We start from the raw sequence: 19,956 nt of genomic DNA, 5'->3' as shown, positions 1-19,956 counted from the left end.
GGCGGACCTTGCGCCCAATATGCGGAGCTTTGGATTAGTGGTTCCGCACAGTCCATCTCAGCTACAACTATGGGAAGACCACGAGTAGTGCGTACTCCTGAGGAAGAAGGCAGAAAAACACAGACAGAAACCTCACGTGCGAAAAAAAAAAAATACTGGGAGAACCGCAAGAAAGTGGCTCCTAAAGCATGCTCACACACTAAACACGAAAAAGCGAAAATTAGGTGAAAGAATGGCGAAACAAATGATTTACAATATAGAGTGCGTGCTAAGTTTGACTTGCATCGTGTAACACTCGGTGTAACTAAGTCTCGCTGTTGGACCATCTTCATGGACCATCTTCATGGATGCAACCCCCACCCAATCATCAGGGCCTACCAAGAGGTCAACGCAGCGCTTACACCGACTGCTGAGGGGTCCACAAAAGGCACCTCCATGCCTCCCCCCCCCCGTCTTCCCACAACACCTGACAGCCTGAACTGATGATGAAAAGGGCCAAAGTCAAATGCTACTGAAGAACGGTGCCGACCTCGGATTACCAGGGTGCTATCCTGCCACATATTCCATACCATATGAGGGGGGGAGGGATGCTTCGGAGATTGGGATGCAGCGGTACGTTGCGATAACATGGGCGTGGTACCGCAAGCGATTCGACGATTGTGATTGGCTGCTATACAGTCATCAGATTTCCTAATCGAGTCACCTAGGGAAGACGATGGCGTTACAAGCGGAGACTTTTCGTGTAGTGGGCAAGGTCCATCTAAATAGGTCGTGAAGCTTGGAACGAAAAGCGTGCCAAAACCTATCGCCAAAATTAGTGGCGCATGATTGAAGCACAACTAGGTGAAGCGGGGACAAGCACTGAAACTAGAAAACCTATGTGAAAAAAAATCAAAAATTTTTAATCAGTAAATTATGGGGTTTTACGTGCCAAAATCACTTTCTGATTATGAGGCACGCCGTAGTGGAGGACTCCGGAAATTTCGACCACCTGGGGTTCTTTAACGTGCACCTAAATCTAAGTACACGGGTGTTTTCGCATTTCGCCCCCATCGAAATGCGGCCGCCGTGGCCGGGATTCGATCCCGCGACCTCGTGCTCAGCAAATTTTTAATCAGTATACTGTCATACGAGTAAATATTCCGTTTCACTCATTTTTGCTGTACTAAAACAACAAATCTAAATTTTCTCCTATTTCACAATTTATTAGCTCATTCTTGGTGATCCCTACCAACCAGTGATTCTGGCGCAAGACGGCAAGGCTGCGCAAACAAGCTATTATCTCGTTCGAATGGCATTGCTTAATAAAATCTCGGTCTCAGCCGACATTTTTTTTTTCCTTTCGTATTCCTTGAAAGTGTGGCGTGCACTTCACTCATATTGTAGTTTTTGTACGTGAAAAGCTGGCAAGTGTTATGCCCTTGAAGAGAGAACAGTTGCCAGCGAGTTTTTTTTTTTCTCCTCTCTGTGATCGTCTCGTGAAAACAAGGCTAATACGATCATAGATAATAGATGCCGCCGTACATTCATTCAGGTAGCGTATTCAAAAACGGTTTTTCATTGCCTGCGTGAACTTTGTTTAACTGCCTCAAGAGGTGTTCGGAGTTCTAAAGCCTGTCATGCTACAGCTTTATTACCGAAGACTGTTGTACCCCTCCCCAAGAAGTCTCCATAAACACAGTTACATATTTATAGATCAAGTGAAGCGGTGGCTGCTCACGAAGATTGGACAAGACGCTAAACCCGTGTAGCGAATGATAAATCGAAAGGCGCATTCACGTATGGTGCTTGTCACGGTTTTTTGAAGTGAAGTATAGCCAGTAAAGCAGATCAGCGAACAAGGAACTGCATTAGCATTGCGCCGACAGATCATAAATTAGTATTCCAACGACTTTGCCGAGACTCGTGGCGTTCGCTGGCGTGCCCAACGAAATTAATTTCCCCTTGCTTCTTGGACGGTTTACCACAGAAAGAAGGCTGTTTTAGTCCCTTAAGCCCTGGCCCAAACATACCTTTCAATATTTCCGACCGCCAAATGAGTTTCCCGAGAATCCACGAGTTGGATGAGTTTTCACGAAACAAAAATATGTCATCCACCTGCCCCTAGCAAAGCAGTATGGAATCCTTTCTTTGAACATGCTTCCGCTGTACAGATAGAAGGCTAACAAATATTTCTTTCGCCTTTCCATATGCTAGACTATAATTAGGCGCCGTAATCTTTTCGCATTTCTCTCTCCGTTAGTGACTCGTGAGCAATGATTCGCGTTAACTAAGCCCCTTTCGCAACTAAATAGCTTGCTTTTTGACGCATTCTTGTGAGGAAATGGAAGCAGTACAAGAGAGTTAACAGTGCGAATATATGGTGTTTGTTCCGAATAACCGTGCGAACCAAAAGGCGAGCGTCACATCGGGCTTGTAAATGAGAACATGCACTTGAATGCCATGTGTTTAGCGATTTCTCGAGCTTGCAAAACTTGTCTGCCTGCGTGGGACGGGTTCCTCCCTGTGCGTCAGTTTAAGCACCTGTGAGGGTTAAATAAAGCTTGTCTAATACTGGCGTTTGTATCCGTCTCTCAATCACAATGAAAGTTTTAATCCCTTCATGGTTTGTTTGCTTTATCATTTCATTGCCTTTTCTGTGAATAAGTACTTTCGCGCACCCTTTAGTGTATTATTTCAGTCCTACCCCTTGCTTTAATTTGGACTTCTGAGTGCTCGCTTTATCACGCCACGCGATCGTGTATTTAGGTCTACTATGCTTTTAGTCGTTTGAGCAAGTTTGGTGTCTTCGTGTTTTTCTTTTGCCGTTCCTTTTTCACGCGCTGTTCTTGTTTTAAAGCAACATTTAGCGTTTCTTCATTTGTAGCTGCACTTGCGTGATTTTCTTAGAATGCGCCACTGCCCGATGTTCTGGCGACTCATTGTGCAGCACATCCGGATAATTTCCTGACACCATAGGAAGACATGACAATGTGTTACCACGGAGAACAGCTCGGTAAAAAAGCCGTTTTTAAAATAAAGCTCACTTTTCTCTCTTTCATAAGGCATAATCCACACGACCACTATAAAAAGCGAAAAAGAGGAATAAAGACGGGTTTGACGTCACAGGGTTCTTTTTGTAAGAGCTCGCCATATCCTTGTTGCTTCACGAGTATGAAGTTTCTGAATTAAAATAAATAACACACGGAGCCAAGCGTACCGTACAGTACCGCATATATCACGTTACTACAATCACTTCTTTTTATGTAATGAAAATATATGTATATATATGTATGTTATTTCGGAACAGGGTATTCTAAATTTATTGTTAAAGCTTCACATTAAAAAGTCTCCAGGACCAGATGATATTCCGAACTGTTTTCTAAAGGGTTATGCTGAATGGTGTGCAAAATATCTGTACATTCTATTTGCGAAGTCAATCAACGAAGGATCATTACCGGAAGACTGGAAAATTGCTAGAATAAAACCTTTACATGACTCGGGGGATAAAGCTATCATCAATAATTACAGACTGATTTCATTAACATCAACATCTTGTAAGCTCTTAGAAAATGTAATTCATAAACATATAACTGGTTTGCTAGACTAACATAACGTTTTCACAAACATGCAGCATGGTTTTAGAAGTGGCCTTTTGACGACTACTCAACTAGTTGAAATCATACATGACTTTGCTAACACTGTAAACAAAGGGAAACAAACAGACGCGATATTCATGGATTTCAGCAAGGCATTTGATAGGGTGTCTCATGTTAAATTTCTTCATAAGGTAGGAGCTGTGCTTAAACATGATAAAATATTAGCAGGGATTAAAGCCTACCTTACAAACCACCATCAGTTTGTTACTGTAAATAAAGCAACCTCTGATATAGCTGCTGTTAATTCTGGTGTCCCACAGGGATCCGTTCTTGGCCCCCTTTTCTTTTTGTTATATATAAACGATATTGTCACTAACCTCTCTGTTAAAATCAGGCTTTACGCTGACGACTGCGTTCTATACGATGAAATAACAACGGAAGAAGACCAACTTAGGTTAAACAGGGACTTTAATAAGGTAGTTGAGTGGTGTAGACAATGGCAAATGTGCATTAATTTTGAAAAGACAGTATATATGCGGATAACATTTAAAAAGAAACCACTGGTATATCGCTACGGCATAGAAAATGCTTTTTTGTCAGAGGTAGCGCAATATAAGTACCTTGGCTTGTACATAACAAAGGATATTTCCTGGTCAAAGCACCTTGACACAGTAATATCAAATTGTCGCCGCGACTTGTTTTTTTCTAAGACGTGTATTTAAATCCTCCACACCAACAGTATGTCTATTGGCATACAAAACACTAGTCCGCCGTTTTAGAGTATGCTATAGTTATATGGGACCCACTAAAAACGATATTGGAAAGCTAGACAGCTTACAGAAAAAAGCAGTTCGATTCATCTACAATACATATGGGAGTAGTTCTATTACTAACCTTTTATCCCGGAGCGGCTTGCCCCGTATAAGTGACCGAAATTGTGCATGTTGTCTAAATTCTTTTTCCAACAAATAAATGGTTAGCACAACATCGACACGTCTCACATTATCACCTATGCAACAGGTTACGCTACCTGACAGCGACACTCACTAGCTGTAACTCCGTTTACAACACGTGTCAACGGCTTCAAGTATTCCTTCTTTCCGAGAACTATAGTAGATTGGAATAAGCTGGCCGATAAAACTGTAACACGGGACTCATTATCACTTTTCGAAACATATCTTTAACTTTTCTTGCACTTGCTGAGATTGTCAGTGATAGCACTGTTTGACTGTATGATTGGGAAAGATCGCTGAAGTAACGTTGAAGATCCTGTTTTTGCGCCTGTGTTTTTTGCGCCTGTTTCTTGCGCCTGTTTTTTGCGCTTGTGTGACGAATTTTTTTAGTGCAATTCCCCATTTTTGTATTTATCTTGTTTTGTGAACTTACTCCTGCACCACGCTGCTAAGATCTCGTTTAAGATCGCTGTATTTATATATAAATAAATAAATAGATAAATAAATAAATAAATAAATAAACAAATGTGTATAATAAAGACCGCCATACACCGCATTCATTGCGAATAAGGCATCCGAAACGTCCGAAACATTCTTGTTTTCTTTTTGTATTTCGTTTGGCGAGTGTATGTTTTCTTCGACCATGTTGTTTCCTCACCAGACGAGCTTTCGTCGAACCTTCGATAAAAGTCTAGCGACTTCTTGTACAAATTTTTAATAGATGAATTATCCCAAAATACTGCTTTCTTCTTGAATGAATCGCAAGCTAAATGAGTACACCGTGTCTTAAGAGGTCTTCGTTTCATATGCCATTATTTTGCTGACAACCTCGGTCGAGTTCATTGTTAAATGAGCCTGATAGTCTTAACACAATATCTCTAAGTGTTCGCTTTCATTTCGTACCTCGCCGTTCTTGGTTTGGTTAAGTAGTTACGCACAGTAAATATTCCTATGTCGCGTAGTTACCAAAAGAGAAATGCCGGCGTTGAATTTGCGCGATCTTTCCTGTAAGAGATGTAACTTCGAAAGATGGAGGTTGTACGCTTATATGAGAACATCACAACTTTACGCATTCAGGTCGCACATCAAATTGTCACCGTTCTCTCTTAATACATTTTCATTGAAGCCAATGTTTTTACAACAAACTTGAATTTACACACATGACTTTCCATTTCCAGCAAAATGGTCGTATGTGTAGCGAACAGCAATATTTTGGGGAAACTTGGGAAAAGGTATATGTGATAATAAATTTGTTCCCGACGAACAAAGTTGGCTCCAGTTACTTGGCTTTGCTTAGAAGATGATATGCTATTTGCTGTTCATCAAACAAGTATTTAGCGAACGTTGACTGCTTGCATTGAGCATTTCTGTATGACTTGACAGGTTATCACAGGCGCATCACAGACTCAACGTGAGAAATCTGAGCATGAAAAAGGCATCTACAGAGGCCCATTATTCAGGCACCGCTTTCTGACAGTGTTATCTAAGTCAATTTTTCAAAAGGAAGTGGCCACCCGAAAGAACGTCTTGGCTTGGCCGCTTGATATGGCGATTCTGTAATGAGTTTGTGCCAAGGCTTCGTTAGGGGTTCCTGGGGAACGAACGACGCGGCAAATAAATTATGCATACGTTACGTGCGCACGTTTTATTCCGTCATCTACAACATCGGCTCGCGCCGGTGCAACCGCGGCATTACTGCGAAAAACTAATGGACGCAGGAACGTTAGGCTGTGTTCAATGCGAGGAGACCTACTTGCGAACAGCTGCAGTGGCATTCATTAGGCTACCTTTGATAAAGTGCGCGTTGCCCTAACCCAAACACAGAGAACATGCAATGCTTCTGACGTCGTTCATTATAGCTCATCTGAGCCTTCTTAATTAGGCTTTACCGTGGGTACAAATGTGTCCTAGTTCGCGTTCTACGAACCTGTTGAAAGGCGTAGTTCAGTGATGTAGCACCTGGTAGGCAGCTTGATGGCAGATGGCCTGTTTCATACATAATTTGCAGCTGGAATGTAAGCGCCCTAATCAGTTGTTATGAGTTGTGTATTTGATTGCTTACTTACGTCTGTTATCTCGGCATATCGACGTACAATGTATTATTCATCATACCCTGTTGAAGAGGCCTGGCTTGGCCTACTGGATGGCTGTAGCTATACTAAGAAGGACCTATATTGATGTGCCATTGTGAGCATAGGCTTATGTATTCGACGCTCGATGGCAGATGGCGTGTTTCATTCATAATGTTATCAACCACTTCATTGTTAATCATAATTATCAACCACTTCAGTGAAGTCTCTGAAGAGACAACAACTAGCCTTTCATACCAGGTGGTGCTTGCAATAAATGCGTTTGCTTCTGTATGTTGGCTAGCCTTAAGTTTAGCATAAAGAAATTGAGGGTTATAGTATTTAATGAGGAGACTGAGCAAAAACGAGGTATCGATTGAACAGCAAGTCATAACCTTGGTCAAGAAATATAGATACCTGGGTTTATACATAAACGAAAGAAAGACTCAAGCATCCACCAAAATAATAAAAGAAGGAAAGACCGGAAAGCAGAATGCAAGAACAAGAGAGCATAAATCACTTTGGAGCTACAATCAATATGAGGTGGTGTGATGAATTCGGAAAGAAATAATGGTGCCAGCCCCGACGTTCGGATATACCCAATATATGTACCCTAAAGGCATGGACACAGCATGATGCAAGAGTTAAGAAATTTAGGTAACTAGGTATGGGGTAATTTAATGTGACCACAAGGAGGTCCTTAAAAAGAAAGTGAGCAAAACAGAGACATTTAAGCTGGATGTAATGAATGGAAATAAAAAACGACCTTGAAGATTTGCGAGAATGGCAAGAGAGAAATTAGATGGGAAAATCTGTACAATAACACAAAGGGAAGTGCCTTGCTATTTGAAGCTCGAGGTGACTATCTGAGGACCAAAAGATACCGGGGATATATCAGCAACTAGATGAGGCATGGGCCTGCTGCAGAAAAAGCCCGCAAGCAACTCAGCACATCGTAGCAGAATGTCAAAATATTATCCCTACAATACTCGTAATAAATATACACTACCCAGAGGCGCGGGGATTAAAAGCGGATGGATGGAATAACTGGTCGGCAGTCCAGATAAACAATAGACGTTTAGAGTATAGGTGGAAACAAATCGCAAGGGAAAGATTGACAGAACCGGAATAATTAAATTCATAGGTAAAGTTTAGTAATGCAAGAACATTTAAAGAAAAGAAAGGAAACCTGATCAGATCAAGTAGCTAGGTCACAGTTTTGGAACCGCATCATATAAAAGTAGATGGCCAGCCATAAATATCATCATTACCATTTTGCTTGTGCAAATTATCGTGTTTTTCAATAAAATACCACAGTTTCGCCCGATAGCAAAAAGTATCCATTGGAATAGTAGACTAGTTGACAGCTTTATGTTTTATGGGCAGCGCAAGTTTAGTTTTATTAGCCGCGTAATCTCGTAAACATGCCCACACTCTAAAAATTTTAACACCCTTAAGGGTGTAAATGACTTGTCCCATGGGTGACACCCTTTTTGGGTGTATTGCTACACCTCAAGCAAAGGGTGCAAATTAACACCCTACAAGAGAAGGGGTGTTAATATGACGTCACCTCGCTTATGGGTGTAAAGCTAACAACACCCTTTCTATATGGGGTGTAACAGAGACACCACCCTTTCAATATGGGTGTAGCATGGACAACACGCTTCCAAAAGGGTGTTATCCCTGCAAGTATTTTAGCGTTCACTACAGCCATGTAGTTAATGGGCAGATTAGCTGTTGTGAATGCTGCCTAGCCTTAGCTACGGTACTACCTTGTTCAGTATGAGCCAGAATCTGTGAGGCGTCGTCATATTGCGCTTCTGGTCCGTCATGTGGTAGCATAACGTGCGACCCTTTCAGGCAAACAATTGAAGGTTTCACCATTGCAGCAAGGCACACAGACCATGCTTTTCGTAATCTTCCTCTGCAGTGATAGTACACTGCCGGTCGGATGCAGAGCGCAATAACAATGCGCGCTGCACTAAGGACACAGGATCTCCCGCACCTTGGTGCACCAGTACTTATAACCCCGTGGAAACAGCACACAGCCAAAGCATAGTTACATGCATTTCAGAAATAATTAAAAACCTCCACTTTTCTTGGTCAAACATTTTCGCAACACCAGCTCAACCAGGAGGGAAAGACACCACAGCTCGTTGTTGTAGCTCATATTGAATGCAATAGAGCACAAGCAATGCATGGATTGGCGACGGTAACAAGTACAGTACTACAGAAGCATATGTTTGCCTGTCAAACAGTTTTTTGCCGTTTTAAGCACACATTTTACACCTCTATTCATCAAAGTTGTCATTTATCGCCACGGGATGCTTCTACTACTACTTTGACACACGACTTAAAGGTAGCACTCAAAGCCAAAGAACAAAGTGCTTCCACGTCGAATCATGTTTCAGCATTTACGAACAAAACAGCATGTGTAGCTGTCCTTGCTGTTCAATATATAAGCATGCACTATTTCCTGAAATATATGTATGCTCCATTTACTGAAAGATACCTGCTTATACCCAATAACTTAGTTTATTTTTCACCATGTGCTTGCATTGAATATTGCAAAGGCATTGTAAGTTAAGCTACCAGAACAACAATCAGCTAGTCTAAGGTTACGTAATTGAACAACATCATTGTAAAATTTGTGACGAAATGTCAGAAGTATTTATTTCATTCAAGAGAAATGGTTACATAATAATGTTTGCACATTTTAAAAGTAAAAAGAAAGATGAGTAAAACCATACCAATACAAAGACATAAGCACCGAATAATGGCACAGGCTTGCTCAATTAAATTTTAAGCAGAACAGTTTTTTTAAATAACCTCACTACTAAATATCACGTTTTCATTCGAAAAGCACTGCATCTTATTATAAAGCACAAAAATAACAGGTCACATAAGTAAGAACAAGTCTGAGTGTGTCTTTAACACAAGGATAAAAAGTTGGGCGAGTTGGTACAGTTACATGATCTTGGATTGTAGCGCGAAGTGGCATGGACACAGACTAGAAGCAGACAGGATGAGCACTAACTCTCAACTAAATTTTTGCAAGCTAGTCTCTTATCAAGTATACCTGTAGGCATTGCGACCATTGTGCTCCCAAGATGCATGAGGCATTAGTCATTGCAGAGTTGTAAGGACATGACAATCCTAGGATGATTATGTTCTTGAGGCTTTTTTTCCCCACTTTCCATCTTTTGAAATGTGTATACTTTAGTCATGAATACAAAAATGCTACAACTGGCATGTGATAAGTTTTGCATCTTATTTCCTAGCAGCTCATTGAACCAAGCCACGATGACAAATTTAAATGCTGTTACCTCATCAGACATTCAAATTTCTTAAACACAAACAAAACCAGATAGGCATTAGAGTGAGCATCACTTAAATACATTACACTGGTTTAAAGTTATTGCGCCACTTTGTGCCAGGTAAAAACGTTAGAAACATCAAAAATGTTAAGATTCTACGGCCAACCGTGAAAACTAAATAAAAAAAATCATTAAGCTTTCTTAAACGGGTACAGGAGCTTTACAACTAGCCGTCTTGGTGATGGACACGCAGATAGATGGGCAGCCATTCCACTGAGACGAGAATGTTGAGGGCTTCGCATGGAAGTCTGTGAGACACTGCAGAGTAGTTCTTGGTCCACATGAAGGAGGTTGCTTGCATACACGTCTGGGCCACCATACTGAATGCATGGTGTTACCGGAGCTTTTTCCCCCTGCATTGTGGTAAAAAAGCATGGTTAAGTTTATACGATATTTAATATGCAAAAAAAAAGAGGCGAGACATGCAGACAGGACACGAGAGTAGAGAAGTGAACACGAACGCGAAAAACATGAAAAATTTCATTAAATCGTTTTATTAGATAAAATTTTTATACTATGTGTCATTCATCATGAGGGTTCATAACCGCAACACATTTAATATATAAGCAGGTAGAATTATCAGCTTGGTCAGTTTGTACAAGCTCGTTTGAGGCAAGAAATCGAGTTTCACAAACACAACCTCAACATTCTTGATTGAAAAAGGAACACTTCACATGACATGCAGTCCTGTGAGTGGAAATTGCACAGTTCAAGAAAAACAAATTAAAACTCACAGACTGATCCTGAAAAAGGAATAAGCACCTGCTACTGCAAAAAGCGAATTAATTGATAGGTTTTAGTAGCACAAGGGCATCTTTGGCCAATTAGCACCAAGCCTATACTGCAAAAAATAAACTTAGTGCATCTTTACAAAGCAAATATATAAAGATGACTAATGCCTCTCTGCACTACAGTTGCTTTGCTCTAGCGTGAAGTCATTTTAATGCATGCACACGTACATACACATGCTACACCCAAGTGTAACAGCTGCAGAATTAAAATTGGGCATCAACAAAGTCGCAACATTTAACCATTGATCCCAAGCTGTACTAGTGACTGGAGGTAGTACCAATATCGCCAATGACGAGTTGCACTCTTTCTGCCCGATGTTATGCTGCTCGTATTGTCAAAGATGAGTTACAGTCGGCGTTGAGGGAAAGCTGCCCTCAAGAGCAGCTCTTATTTTTGTGTTATTTCTAACCAGAGACCAATGAAGTAATATATTTTTAGAATGAGAATGACGCCGAAAAATTGAGTACGTAAAAAATTTGGTGCATTTTTCCGGAATTAACTTGGGGGTTAACGGCTAAAGCGGCAATCCAGACACTAGAACAAGTTTTGACATGTTTGTTACCAGTGAATGCTAGAAAATATGTTGGCATTCTGTAGTTTTGTCCAACAATGCAAAAGGGATTCTTAATAACTGATGAAATAAATGGAAAAGTATCATGAAGTATATTTCGTGAATGTAACGCAGAATCACTCAACTTCTGTTACTATATAATCTCCACTAGATTAACCTGCACTTTCTGAACTAGTTCAGGAGGTGCTGAATTTCACTCCTCATTCCACCAGTTCAACGTGGCAGCACCTGCACGTTGTGATTCGTTTTACTTAGTGCAGGCTTTGTACAGGGCGAGTTCACAGCATTCCCTGCACTTGGCCGAAAGGTAGTGCATGTTTACGCAGCAGGTGTGGTGCCGCTTCTGCACGAGTGAGGCGCAGAAATCAGAGTTTCATACAATAATTACTAGAGAGAACTCTGACGTTAGTGTCCACAGGAGATCAAACAAGAACGGCTGTAGCAGCATGGAAATTATGGGAAGTACATGGATTTGCCTAAACTTCATCTGTTTGGCTTCAAACGGCTTTGTGACTTTGTAAACTAGTCATTCTCAACAATATACTGTGTAATAAATAAATAAACATGAAAATCGTCCGACGACAGGATTCAGACACAGGAACTCTACAACAGAAGTCTGATATTGAAACCATTAAGCCACGGAGGCATGTAACGACAAGCGAGTGCAACGCCCTGATGAATTTATCGCGGGCATACCAGTGCCTTGAGACGCTTGGCGCCCTTCGATTTGGCTACCTGGACAAGCTCAATCGTTGCAATTAATAGCAATTGTGCGTGTTGACGCCGTCTTCTGCACTTCGAAGAGTATAGACTGCGCTGAAATTTACGGCAATGAGATTTATATAGCGTATAATATACGAAGCCACAAGAACGTCTGAATTCACAAGCACGATTATCCGACAAATCCATGTGCTTCCCATCATTCCCATGGTGGTACGACTGCAGCGCCAGAGTTCCCTCTAGTAATTACTGTAAGAAACTCTATGGCAGAAATAACCGAAGTGCCTCGCATTTTGTTCTGGAGTAATAAACTAAGTTTTGCTGGTCCCATAAATCTTACTGGTCATTAATTCCAAGTTTTAGTGCAGTCACATGTCTAGTAACCAATTGTGGTATTTTGCATAAACATTGCAAAGCCAACTGTGGTGAATGTTCACCCTGGTAAATTGTTTATGATGGAGTAGCATAGACTACTGAAGCAATCTCTGGAAGGCAAGTCAAGTAATTTTCTTATTAGCAGCCTCTAAACAGCATTCGAGCTTATGACACATGCACCTCAGATATGCAAATATTTCCTTGACTCAGCAAGAAGCGATGCTTCATGTTCCACGAGGCTACCTCTATCAAAGCAGTATTGGTGCTCTCTAAAAACAATGCCAATGCATATTATCCAAATATTTTTCAGGGGCAACAGTTATGCCTGAAATCATGCTAGATTAGTTTTTTTAAACACATGCTCAGACCATGTTAGAAGTGCTTCTTAAAATCCTCCTATTTATTAGACTAGTCATATATCTGTACACAAAGGCTACTAATTAGGTCCCATGCTATATCATCTTAACAAAAACTTCACTTAGTAATACACATGCTATGATAAGATTTGAGACCACATTGAGATACTGAACAAGGTGAATTCATTATTTTTAAAATGAAGCTCCTGTTCTTCCAAAGGAGAAGAAAGGATACTGAGGGTCAAAATTTTTCTGAATCACAGCTGGAAGATGCCAGGGAAGGCACGTGGAAACTTATTTGTAATTTTCTATTTAAATGTAGAAATGATAAAGGGAAATGAAAATGGTAAAAAAAAAACAACCAGGCATGGGGGGAGAACGAACCTACAGCCTTTGCATTAGGCATGCGATGCACTAACCACTGTGCCACCAAGGCAGCATTCAACCGTCCACAATGGCCCCTAAGATTGTCGACGCTCGAACACGGCAGTAGTACCACAGTGGTTAGTATATCACATGTGTAATGTGAAGGTTATGGGTCCGTTCTCCACCCACAGGTGGATATCTTTTAATCCACTTTCACTTACCCAGAATTTATCATTTCTATACTTCATATAAAGAAACTTAACACATGTTCCTGTATGCTTTCCTTGGCCTCATTATCTGCTGGCTTCTTCCAGTTCTGTTACTTCCAACACTTATACATATTCTAATCTGGTAAGTAAACAGTTCTGCATGATGCTAGAATACAATATAAACATTATTGCATGGCAGTGTTATGTAGAATGCCTTACATTGCCCAGGCAAGGTGTATTTATGTCAATCTGAAAAAAAAAACCATTTCCACTCTAGGCAGAAATGCTGTGTACTGCTGTGTGCAACAGGGTTTAACGAAAACAACTTGTTCAGAAATAAAGCCACCAAACAACGAGGAAACATGAAAACTAGATGAAAATTTGTGCAGTTGCATGTTAAAAATTTAGCACAGCAACAGATAAAGACATAATGAAGGAAGTGCGAGGATGGTTTATTTTGGACACACGAGGCAATATACTTGAAAGATGCATATGAGCTTACACGTGGAGAAATATTGTTTATGTAGTAGCTAAACTACGAACAGGCCTAGAACACACTGATACAAGGTGTCGAGCATGTCAATCTTATCATGCCCTTAAGTCAAAGAAACATGGCTGTTTCTCATGATTCGCTACACATGGCTGGCTTACACAACTTAGCCACTTCTATATATGCCTTGTAATTACCAGGTGGTCTGTATAACACATGCAAGCTTTAAATATGTACAACTGCAACGTAGCTGGACAGCACCAAGGTAATGTCGTTTGCCATCGTTTTGAGGAAGTGAAACCAATTCTTGCATTTTTCGTAATTAGGTAATTAGTTAGCAACGATTACTTAACTGCTCAAATATTATATTCAAAGCAAAAGTGTCAGTGCGAAAATTGTAGAGCACCCTGAAAAATTCCCAATCCAGCTTTCTACTGCTCAATAAGTGCAACAAATGTTTCTTTCAAGCTTGAAAGAAGCCAGTGAACACATGCAAGTGCCGTGCAACTAACCGCTCGTGCACCTGAACACCATTTGGCTCCTCCTTTCATGCTTGAAAAAAAAACTTTTTGAAAAGAATATTTTAGAAATTGATTAATTATTGACTATGTTTTAGGCAAAATGCATGAAATAGTGTGACTGCCACCTCCATTTTCGGCGACATGAATTGACTCCATTTTCATGTCCAAATCCAGCTATACATGGTGCGTGTTTTGAGCTGGTTCTGTAATTTAGGCTGGTTTTGACTAATTGAAGCTTCGCACTTTAATAGTGGAGTCAGGTTAAAAAGAAATTGGTACATAAACAGTCGCTGTCAGTACTCCATACTCCTTTAACTTAGTGCAAAGTGCTTGTGAGCCAAGAAGTTGGTAGTTCTAAGCAGTATTTCTCATTTTGACCTAGTGTTACAGCCCACTTACTATGATGCCATGCTGCTCAGTCATGCTGGTCCCAGCTTCAATCTAGGCCATGACAGCTGCCCTCCAATGAGGGTAAAATGCAATAACGCTTATGCACTTATATTCAGGTGTACATTAAAGAAGGCCAGGTTCCCAAAACTTCAGGCTGTGACTTTGGTATGTAAAAGCCCATAATTTAATTTTAATATCTAAAGGTGCTTTATTAGGAGCAGGGGCATCATTTTGAGCTTTTACTGCACTGCCATGGCACCAAGAAGCTCTAAGTAAATAAAACAATTTCATAGACAATGTACATATCTTGCAAACATTTACAAACACTTCTCTGCATGCACCTCTGTTGCTGTTATATTTAGATCCGTATGCCAAGGCGGGTTATGATGTTAGAACTTGTTTCAAACTTGTTTTTTTACCGCTTTAAAGTTGTTGGTTACCTTGCATCTCATTGTGTGTCGAACGCACATTTCAGTGCATCAATTTCTTCAGAAAGTGAACTCCTCTTTATTTATTTGTGCATGCAAAAAGGGTTCAGAAGAACTGCTTTCTGAAGGTCTGTATAAAAACAAAAAACAATTCTATGTAGGCTGCACAAAGAGAAAGGATTGGTTTGTAAATATGTTATTTAGTTCTTTAAAAAAGAGGCAGCTGTCAGTATTCTGTTCCAAAGTAAAAATTGGCCCTACCTGGCTCTGCTTCAGTTTCCGATGTTGATGGTCCATTCGGGGGCACTCAACTGATAGGCTGCACTTTGGCGATGTCGGGTGTGCTGTCACCAGGCCCAAGGTCGATCGACAGCCTCACCAAAAGTCGAGTCCAAACGCTATAAAAGAAATATCATTTTGCTATCAGTTTTGTCATCTTGCGTGTTTCACACACGGCCGTCAGTGGAATATTTCGTCACTTGGATACTGAAAGAAATTCAAGCATTTTCTGGCAGCCAAGCTGATGATGATGATGTGTGGTGTTTTATGGCGCAAGGGCCACGTTTGGCCAAAGAGGGCCATGACAAGTGGTAATGTTGACGATGTATTATGGAAGATGTAACTTGGCTGTAAACTGGCCTAAAAATTGTCGCTGTAAAGTGCGTAAAATCTACGTGCTATAAAATTATGGCGATGACTAATGACAAATAGCATGAACATTAAAATCCATCATGGAAGAATGATGCAAAATAGAAAATATACAGGATGGTAAAATTACTTGGAGCACTGCTGCCTCGCCAGAGCCCTTGAAACACAAGGGCCTAGAGGCATGTGCTATACGAAAGAGCTATCACAGCAGCATCCTCTGAAGAGAGGACGGCAGCCAAGCTGAATACACAGTAAATGGAGAACATTAAAGAGCAAATGCAGTTGTCACATTAGATTGATCAAGTACAGCAGAAATGGAAAATAAATCAGTGATACTCTGTTGGCTTTTAATGCAAGAAACGTAAAAACAGGAACTTGCAGCCACGCCACATTGAATTTCCCGCGTTTGCTACACCTCACAAGTTTGGCATCGTCCGGTACTCGGGGATAGTAACCGCTTAAAATCAAGATGAACGAGCGTCGGCATAAATTAACAGGATACTTAACCAGGCAATATTGGCGCATAAAACAACTCACGTAGCGAAGCTACTGTCAATTACCCGATGACGCATCTGCGGGCGAATTCAAAAAGGAAAGAGTTTCACTTGTTTCACGCCTACTAAGCTAAGACAGAATTCGAGTTTCTTACTAAACTATACTGGATATTTACGCTCCGAATAAAACGCTGGAAATTTTGTTACGTCACATTGCATACGTATGAAAGTGAGGAAATTGCTTTTGTTGTATTCTGCCCAGACGGCATGCAGCAGCTACCTCTCATGCAACAAAAGCATGAAAGTGGTACTCGTGACACCGAAAACAAGCATATACAGCGCCAACGTTACGCCCCTTGGAGTTGGAACTAAGCACGATAAAGCCAGTTAGTTTTCTAGCTTTCATAACGCCATGAACACGACCAAACATCGAGCGAAACAACTCTCTGCTCTCGAAAATTATTACCGCTTCCATTTATATACTTATCGCTGCCACAAGCAAAAGTCAATGGGCTAGCTGTCCACAAGCCGCAGATTAGACTGACAGCAACATATTACGGTAACGTAAAACAATTTCCACGCTAACTTAGCAGCCGCGGTGTGCTCTAAATGCCAAAGTTCTCGTTTGCCGCTCGAAATTCACACCATGACGACGGGCACTGCATCTTTCACATGAAATATTGCACGCTTTGCGCCGGAGCTCAATAGGAGGGCGAAACGCATTTGCACGTACCTGAAATCCGCATGCCGGAAAGCCGTTGACGCTTCCGAGAACAGGGCGCACAGCCATACACCCGTACGGCGGCTTGACTTGGACGTGAGGCACTTCTACCAAACATTTCACATGCGACATGCTTCACACCGATTGCGCGAACACCAAAAAATGACGCAGGCCGCATTGCGACGCCGAGCAGACGTGCATCCACCGATGAGCTGCGTGCGCGGATTGCAGAGAACAAAGCCATACAAAACGTTAGGCGCGAGAAGATGGCGGCTCTTGTTGCGAAGACGAAGCGAACGAAGCAATGACGCGCGAATGAATGTTGCCAACTGTTGGTTCCGCGTTATGCCGGCGGTGGTGGCTTTAGTGGCGTGTGTTGCGGCTGTCTAATTTTTTATTTCTTTTTCCCAAACAGTATAATTAAGATCAGTTATTTGTTTGAATTTTTAACTGTGTCATTTGGCATTATCTTTGTCTTTTTATGCTATTAAGCGGCCAATTAGGGCCTCCCAGGTTCGCGCGCGCCAGCTGCGCGCGCAAGAGGCCATAAGACAACTCGTTAGGAGATGCCGTTCTTGTCGTTAACGTTTCATCATCGTTTCTTCAACTGAGATAGGTAGTGTCCCTTTTCCCGGGGTTGGGAGGGGGCGATCAAGACGGCATCGCTCCGCGGGGCGCCGAGGAGTGGGTTGGTGTTGGTTCCTATCGTGAAATTCGCGAACCCTGCGATTTTTTTTATAACGTAAGCATTTCTATACTTCTCCAACAAGAAAAAACATCCGTCCGTCAGTCCGTACCACACGATACGTTTCAAAATAGAACCCGCAACAGCGAGTGAATTCACCTTCGTGCTAGCTCTCGCTTCAACGCGACCGAAGCGGCGAGAACACTGCGCTCACGAAGCTCTCAGCCCATGCCGCACTATGCGCTTTTCGCAGAACACTTTCAAGATAGGTGTACGCGCGTCTGTTTTCAAAGCGAAGTAAACGGTGCGAACACAGCGCGGGAAGGTTTCAGCAGTGGGCACACTCTGTCCACAATGCAGTTCGCTTTCAAGATACGGTTCGCGCGGCCGTGCCACAAGCAGCCGCCGCCGGAGAACGGTTGATAATGTTTCGGCGCGGATGAGGAGGGCTAAAGAGCGATAACAGCTCAAAACGAACGGAACGTCACCAGCGCGCCTGGCCCCGCCACCTGCAGTACTTTGCTTGCGCCGCCGACCAGAGCAGCTCGTGTCGCCGCAGCGCTGTCGCTTATACTTGTCGGCTCAAGTCTCATAACATTGATAACGACATGGACTGCGTGTAGATGAGGAAGAGTCACAATGCTTACGCACACTTAGACAAATCCGAGAGGAGTTCCGGTGTGATTTTTTTTTTACCGGAAATGTACAGTGAGCGGTGGGACCCAGAGTTGACAATGCCTGTAAGAGGGGTGCCAAGCTTTTTTTTTTTTTGTGAGAGTCTTGCCCAGCTCCCAAAGATCTGCTCAAGCTAAGACTTGCTGATGGCTGTATGGGTTTTTTTTTATTGTCGCATGCCCTCGAACCGCCACAGATCCTACAGTGTAATGGCATTAGAGCAGTATTCACGTGCAAAGGGAAATGCAGCCGGTAATTGGGCTGCCTAAGGTTTGCGGCCCGGCGGCAGCTGCCCTCCCGTCCCCCGTTTCCGTTGACAAGTTACAGGGAGGGGTCTAGAGCAATCTTACACCCTCTCCCGACAGTGGCGTAACCAGAAAATTTTTTCGTGTGAGGGGGGGGGGGGTCCCAATTGGCCGTGGAGGGGGAAGGAGCGGGGCCATTGCCATAGCAGCAAAAATTTTACTGTTAGTGAGCGTTACAAGTGCCCGGCGTGCCCCACTTGGCTACGCCGCTACTAGCCCCCCTCCCTCCCCCCCGCGCAATCGACGCAAATCGAGCTATCAGAACGTGCATGACACGCATGCATGACATAACATGAATGACATGCCGCGAAGCTAGCATGGATGTCGTCACGTCATCATCATCATCAGCTTATTCTGACGTCCATCGCAGGACGAAATCTTCTCCAGCGATCTCCAATACCCCTGTCTTGTGCTAACTGGTTCCACGTGTCTTCAAGTTTCCCAATTCCATCACGTCCACATTATTCTCTGCCGTCCTCGACTGTGCTTCCCTTCCCTTAGCACCCATTCTGCAACTCCAATAGACCAGCAGTTCTCTCCCTTACGCATTGCAATGTCTGCCCAGCACGACTTCTTCCTCATAATGTCAACCAGAATATCAGCTATCCCCGTTCGCTCTCTAATCCACATCGCTGTCTTCCAGTCTATTATCATCATGCCTAATAATTTTCATTGCATCGCTCGTTGCGCGGTCCTCAACGTCTTCCAAAGCTTCTTTGGTAACTTCCAAGTTTCGGCCCCATACGTTACTAACGGTAGAAAGCAATGGTTAGCAGTAAGCTCCCTGGTCATGATTTAGTAATGCCAGCCGTAAGCTCTCCAGCTAATATTTTATTTTTGTTAATTTCCTTGATCAGAGGCCCCTGCGACTAATTAAGCTCAATAAACGTATTTCTGCGCAGGTTCTAGAGGCTGACTGCCGACTATGACATTCGTTCTCTCGCCACGCTGCGGAACATTACTTTTCTCTTCTGCATACTAACTCTCAGTCAGACTTACACTTTCTTCGACATGTTCCTCAAACGTTTGTTGCAAATAGTCTGCAGTGTTGCTGAGTATGCCAATGTCATCTACAAACCGTAAGTTGGTGAGCTATTTACCGTTAGCCCTCACTTCTAACCATTCCCAGTCTAACTGGTTGCACACCTTTAAGCATTGAGTGATAGCATTGTAAATATTTTGCTATTGATCATATGAAGCCTTTTGCAGATATCTGGCTATGCAAAGTCTGCG

At 42.2% G+C, this 19,956-nt stretch overlaps 1 long non-coding RNA gene across 1 annotated transcript; it reads right to left on the bottom strand.

Moving 5' to 3' along the window:
• Positions 1-9,247: 9,247 nt before the first annotated feature.
• On the bottom strand, positions 9,248-17,328 carry LOC139060781 (uncharacterized). The gene is made up of 3 exons (XR_011515034.1): positions 17,071-17,328; positions 15,457-15,593; positions 9,248-10,330 (listed from the first exon to the last, which is right to left on the bottom strand). It is a non-coding gene; the product is annotated as an uncharacterized lncRNA (long non-coding RNA).
• Between the last annotated feature and the right edge of the window lie 2,628 nt (positions 17,329-19,956).

Source organism: Dermacentor albipictus, chromosome 6, assembly GCF_038994185.2.
Source record: "Dermacentor albipictus isolate Rhodes 1998 colony chromosome 6, USDA_Dalb.pri_finalv2, whole genome shotgun sequence".
Lineage (NCBI taxonomy): Eukaryota > Metazoa > Arthropoda > Arachnida > Ixodida > Ixodidae > Dermacentor > Dermacentor albipictus.
This window is presented reverse-complemented; position numbering and strand designations above follow the sequence as displayed.